We start from the raw sequence: 7317 nt of genomic DNA on the forward strand, positions 1-7317 counted from the left end.
TATTTTATTTATTTTATTTTATTTCATTTCATTTTATTATCATTTCATTATATATAAATATATTCCAGAAAATAAAATGAATTTAAAATCATTTAAATTAAAAAATCTATTTTATTTATTTATTTATTTATTTTTATTGTATTGTATTGTATTTTATTTGCGCTGTTGTTGAATCTGAAATGTTCCAGGAAAAAAAAAAAAAGATAATTTAAATAAAAAATCTTTTCATTTTATTCTATTTTATTTTATATTTTATTTTATTTGTTATGTTGTTGAATCTGAAAAAATTAATGACTTTAAGATAATTTAAAAATATTATTATTGTTTATACTTTAAGATAATTTATATTAAAAATCTTTTTTTATTTTTTTTTATTTGTGTTGTTAAATCTGAAATATTCCAGAAAAAAACTTTATAACTTTATAATAATTTTAAAATATTATTATTTTATTTTATTTTATTATTTTATTGTATTGTATTTTATTTGCATTTTGTTGTTGAATCTGAAATATTCCAATATTTTTATTTTTTATTTTATTTTATTTTATTTGCGTTGTGTTGAATCTGAAATATCGTAGAAAAAAATACTTTAAGATAATTTAAATTAAAAATCTTTGTTATTTTATTTTATTTTATTTCATTTTATTCGCATTGTGTTGTTGAATCTGAAATATATTCCAGAAAAAAAAATATATATCATCATAAGATCATTTAAATTCAATTTATTTAATTTTATTTTACTTTTAAGCTTTTCAGTGCTTTACAATCATTATATTTTATTTAATTGTAATTATATATAATTTTATTATATATATTCCAGAAAAAAAAATATTTTAAATAATTTAAATTAAAAATCTATTATATATTTTTTTATTTTATTTTATTTCTAAATTAAGTTTTTGAATAATCCAGTGAAAGAAATCATTTCTGAATGGAATGTGCTTATGTTTCATCTGCTAAACCAAAGATATAAAAACACTTTTGTTTTCTTGTGATTCATTTCTAGTTTTCTAATGCAGCAGATATTGCAGCAGTGTGGTGGAATGTGTTTTGGAGAAGCAGCTGGTGCGGTGACATCTGGATGATAATGAACTCTCCTCAGGGATTTCCCTTTTTCATTTTCTCCCTCCCTCCATCTCTTTTAATCTGCACCTCATCAGGCAGGTTTCGGACCTCTGTCCTGGCCCTCCGGAGCTCTCCTCCGATACCCGTGCGGCCATAGAGGCCAGCTCCGGCGATCATCCTCTTTTCCAGCATACCTTTCATCTCTTTTGTGTCTCTCACGTGGTTTCCTCCACCGGGATCCTTTGGGCATGGGACTATAATGATGCGTTAAATCCCGTCATCTGCTTGGGCAGCTGTCGTCCCAGTGGAAGAGAAGTGAGAGACAGTAGAAGGACGTGAAGGACGGCAGACGTACGCTTCAGTCTCTGGTCAATGTGCTGTGACTGCTTCTGCTGATGTTCTCTCAACTTGCTTAATTGGCATTAGCTGAAGTTCAGTAGCAGCAGGTTGTTTGGGAAGATTTGAATGAGAAGCGCTGCCTGATTTCCATTTCTGAAGTGTTCAGATGTTGCCTGCGGCGCGTTATTGGGTGTTTATGAAGTGCTCCAATATGGTACACAGCACCATTGATTCAATTTGCTCTTTCAGGAAAGTCTTGAATGTTTACTTTCGAAGCCTTTTCTGCTATTGAGTAAAAAACTAAAAGGTAAACTTGGTGTCACTTGCTTTTTGGCACACTCGACCCGAGTTCAAATCCGCCCTTTAGCCGAACTCGTTCTTCTCCCTTCTTACCTCACGTATCACATCGGAAAGGCATTTATTTTGAATAAAAATTAAGGAAATATTTTAAAAGTGGATAATATTGTGCCTCACGGGTGTATATCAATTAGGGTTAGGTGTAGGGAGGACTTTATTGTCTCAAAGTGGCATCTGTTTAATAATTTTGAAATAAAATAATTATAAAATTTAAAATTGTGCAAATATCTGTTGCCTTAAAATAATATAAAAGGTGACAACAGCTTATGAGATAAAAAAAAAAAATCACAGTTACTTTTTATTTAATTTAATTTAATTTTATTTTATTGTATTTTTTTTTATTTTATTTTTAAGAAAGATGCAATGATTTATTAAGGAACCCCCTTAATGTTGTAATTTAGTTTACTGCTTTTGAGTTTATTTTGGATGTTTCTTGTAAAAAAATAATAATAAATAATAATAAAATGTGCAATATATATATATATATATATATATATATATATATATACCATTCAAAAATTTGGTGGTGGGTTTTATTTTATTATTTTATTTATTTTAAATTAAAGAAAGATGCAATGATTTATTCAGTAATTTTTATTTTATTTTGTTTATGCAGTATTTTATTTTATTTATGCAGTTTATTCAGAAAACCCCTGGATACTATAATCAAGTTCACTAACTTTGTGTTGGATATTTCTTGTAAAAGTCTACCAATAATAATAATATTAATAACATTAAAAGTGTAAAAAAAAAAATAAAAAAAAAAAAATAAAAATAAATAAATAAATAAATAAATAAATAAATATATATATTCAGGATTCTCTGATGAATAGAAAGTTCAAAAGAACAGCATTTATGTGAAATGGAAATCATTATAAATGTTAAATGTTTTTGTTTTTATTTAAAGACAGTACTGCCATTTACTGTTGTTCAATTTAACACCTATTTGCTGAATACAAGTATTAATTTTATGCAAGCAAAAAACAATTGTTGACATTTAAGATTTGCTAAAGAACAGAATCTAGAGCTATAAAAGTGTTTGTGAATGTCACAGTTCATATAATTTAGCAAACAAATGTTGTATTTCTTGTAGAGTTGGCCTGTCTGAGCCCAGTTTAAGAGATTGTTGAGATCTGAGCTGTCTGTAGTCTGAGAGAACCAGATGACATTACTGAAAGTATAGATAAACGTGAGCGTATCTCCACTTCTTCCAGTGGTTGGAGTCAAAAGCCTCATCAATGTTTGGCCGTAGCTCTTGCTCTTTATTCTTTATTCTGTCCCCTGCTCTCTTATCCCATTTGTTCTTTCTGGTTGGCTTGACAGGACAGGAAAAATGGAGCGCGCCACATGAAGCGGCAAACAGCCTAATTTCAATGGGCTTTGGAGAATCAATTTTGACCAGTGAAGGGCCCCTGAAATAAATGGCAGGGCTGGCATAAATACCCATTAGGGTTTCTTATTGTCTTAGTGTCAGGTACGGAGGGTGATTTGCTGGGAAAATTGAGCGGTGGGCTGCATTTGTCAATGTTCGCTCTTGTCTGGGCCCTCTCCACTGTCTTTGTAATTGGCAGAGAAATTATTCAGTCTGTTTACCTTTTGAAAGAGCCCACCGCCGCACGCTAGCTACTCATAACCGATTGATCGCTCTAGATGGAGGGGCGCAATCCTTTCACTGCTCGCTTTCAGTGTTGTAAATGCAGTCGGAATCAAACAAGCTAATGTTACGCTAGCCGAGGCTAATAGAAAACGGCTTCTGTCTGTTTTAGTGCCACGGTTAAAAGAAAGGATCGATTTTATAACTTACTTGCAAACTACTGCTTTTATGTGTTCCCAGATTAACTTGTTGAGTGCAAAAACCCAGCCTGTCAGTTATTCCACAATATTTTGTTTTATTTTGGAGCATGTTAATCATACAGGCTTCTTATTGAAGCTGGGTGCCTATTGAAATATCATTTGAATTGAAATGCTGGTGTGTGTATTTATTGTTTTTTCCTGCTTTTTAAAATATAGTTCACTCAAAAAAAGAACATTCTGTCATCATTTACTCCTCAGGTTGTTTCTTTTTATGTTATTTCTTCCATAGAACTCAAAAGGATAGCTTTTAAAGATTTTCAAGCTGCTCTCTTCTTTCCGTGGAAATATACAATGAACAGGAGCTTTCAGGGCTTCAAAAATGTCTGTAAAAGCACTATAAAAGTAGTCTATATGATTCATTATATGAGTTCATATATTTCAATACGGTAGCAGAACAAAGCTGTATTTTTTTCTAAAAATACAAATAAAAATTCTTCAGTTTCTTCTTCCACTCTTGAGTCTATGACAGTCCGTTGAACCACTTGCGGAAAAGTTGTGTAACTTGGCACACAGGAGGATAGTCTCAACATTAACCATAGCAAATTTCGAGTCTTGAAACTTGTACCAACACTTGTCCAAAGTTGCACTTATGTTTATATATAACGTCTAGAAGGATTTTTTCCCCCTCTGAATCCTTGGCTTTCGAATGAACACCAAAATGTAAAAAACGTAAGGTTTAGTTTGTTGACTATTTTTTGTTTTTGTTTGTCTGATTTTCATCAAAATTGGCTCAGATCATCTTCAGACCATGCTGGAAAAAAGTTATAGAATTCAAGTTGATTAGTCAAACCATTCTCGAATAACGCACACAAAAAAAGATGTGAGGCTTTATCTCTGCAGCGGTTTGGCGTATTGAGACCAAACTTGGTGTGTGTTATAACAACCATGACTGTATTTTTTTTTCTAAAAATATCCCCACTGCCATGACTTATTTCACTCGCATAAATTTAAATTTAGCATGTCTTACTTTTTTTTTTTTTTGTTACATTAGTTTTTATTGTTAGGGGCCGAGCACCAAAGGCACCTATTGTATCTGTTGGCGTTTCTATTATAATTATTATCCTTCATGTCTTACAGTTGGCTTCTTTAATGCCAATTTAGCATGTCATACATTCAAATTGGACATGTCTTGTGTAATGTTACTATTATATATATATATATATATATATATATATATATTTATGGTAAATTAGCTTTTATTATTAGAGGCCAAGCACTGAAGGTATGAAGGCACCTGTTGTATCTGTTGGCATTTCTAATATAATTCTTCTTCTTCTGCCGCTCTTGAGTCTATGACAGTTCATAAAACCGCTTGCGGGAAAGTTGTGTAATTTGGCACATGGATAGAGGACAGTCTCAACATTAACCATAGCAAATTTCGAGTCTCTAACCCTGACTCTCTAGCGCCAACACTTGTCCAAATTTGCACTCATGTTTATGCTAATAACTTTTGAGCCGTAAGGTCTAGAAGTTCGAAATTAGTTTTAATAGATTTTCATCAAAATTGGTTCAGATCATCTTTAGATCATGCTGGCAAAAAGTTATGGAATTCAAGTTGATTAGTCAAACTGTTCTGGAATAACGCACAAATGAATTTGATGAAAAGCACAGAAAAATGGATGTGAGGCTATATCTACACAATGGTTTGCCGTATTGAGACCAGATGTGTGTGTTTTAACAAGCATGACATACATGCGCAGTGCCACATCTAAATAACTTCTTGGCCAAAAAATCACTAAACTGGTCTCTTTAGATTCAGAGGAGCATGCCGAGTCAAACCATACCTAATTTTGGCCCATGTCAGCCATTTTTGGTGCAAAATACTATATTTTATGAAAGCATTGACGTATCATTATGAAACTTGGTGTGTGTTTTTGGCACCATGCCCTGACAGTACTCAAAAAGTTTGCAGCCAAAAGTTATAAAGAAATTTCTGAAAATGCTAATAACATTTGATTAAATTGACCTATTGTATGGAAAGTGATCTTAATAGATTTCTTGGGTCATGCCAAGAACATCGATACCGATTATGCCAAAATTGGCTGAACTTTCTGTTCACCATTTTGATTCATGTTGAAAACGTACTTTTTTAAACTCCTCCTAGACCATTGGTCCGATTTTTACCAAATTTGACTCATCTTCAGACCATGCTGGCAAAAAGTTTTAGATTTTGTGTTGAAATGCCTGACGGTTTTCATTTAAAGCATCAACGAATTTGCTGGAAAGATGCCAAACTGCATCTGAGGCTGTGTCTCTGCAAAGCTTTGACATATTGACACCAAACTTTGTATGTGTCATTGTCACCTAACACTGACACCTAACAATTCATTGACCATTAATAATAACATTTCCAAAAATGGTAATAACTTTTGATTGCATTAGCCTAAGGTAATTAAACTGGTCTCAAAATATTCCTTGGGTCATGCCGAGAACATAGATACAAATTTTGCCATAGTCAGTTGAACTTTCTGTCCGCCATTTTTGATTTATGTTGAAAATCTACTTTTTCGAACTCTTCCTAGACAGTTCTTCCAAAAATCAAGTTATTTGCGCTAAAATTTACACCCACTGGTCGACTGTGTGACTTTTTTATAGTAATTTAGTACTACAGATTATACTCAAATTAGTTGGCAAGGCAATTTGTGAATATTATATGAAAAACCTAAATGAAACTAATATATAAGCTAATATTCATGTTATTTCAGCTTTATTTAAATGACTAAAATGATTTTTTTTAAGAGATTCTAGTGAATATTGACTTAAATGTGTAATTTTTCCCCCAGCTAAAACTCAAATAGCTAGAGAGCAGAATATGTGCCTTTATTTTGATTGGCTGCTAAATTTTTCGAAGCTTGACCTTTTTTCTTGGTCACTATGTTCTTTCTTTGAATGGAAAAGAGCAGCATAATGGTGATGGAAGGCAAATGTTTGATTTCTAGAGAAGAAAGAAAGTCATATGGGTTTGAATTGGCATGAGAGTGTGTAAATAATGACATTTTTCATTTCTGAGTGAACTTTTCCTTTAATTTCTATGTGTCTGGTGTTAGGAAAGGGGTCGCTCACCCCGCTCTAGATTGATGGTGCTCTGTCCGCTGACAGCTTTACAGCTTTACAGCTTTATGCTTGTGTGGCATTTAATAGAATTTTTTTTGTCTTCCCAAAATCCCCTCTCACCTCATGGCCTGCTCTCTTTTAGTCTGTCTCATTCCCTCATTCTCTCTCTCTCTCTCTCTCTCTCTCTCTCTCTCTCTCTCTCTCTCTCTCTCTCTCTCTCTCTCTCTCTCTCTCTCTCTCTCTCTCTCTCTCTCTCTCATTCAACGTCTTTTCTTTTAATTCCTCCCTTTTACAAGCCTGCTCACAGCAATCAAATTCCCATTGTGTGTGTTGCAGGGCCACCCAGTAGAAACACACGCTGATCAATATCAGAAGGAAAATGCCTGAGCCTTGGAAACGCTCATGCACAATCTGACTGAATCACCTCATATTATTTGTGCTGTCCAAACTCATCACCTTTGTATCAAGCAGCACTTCATGTACCATTAGCGCTCTCAGCCGTTGCGTGTTTTCGTATCGTTTAAACCTTAATGTATGCTATAACCACCTCCAGCTAGAATATTTCATATGCTACTGCTTTTAACTCGGAAGGCGAATAGAATTGGGCCATTTTATCTCCCTGATACACAAGCGGCACAAAAGGCAAGC

Source organism: Garra rufa, chromosome 24, assembly GCF_049309525.1.
Source record: "Garra rufa chromosome 24, GarRuf1.0, whole genome shotgun sequence".
NCBI lineage: Eukaryota > Metazoa > Chordata > Actinopteri > Cypriniformes > Cyprinidae > Garra > Garra rufa.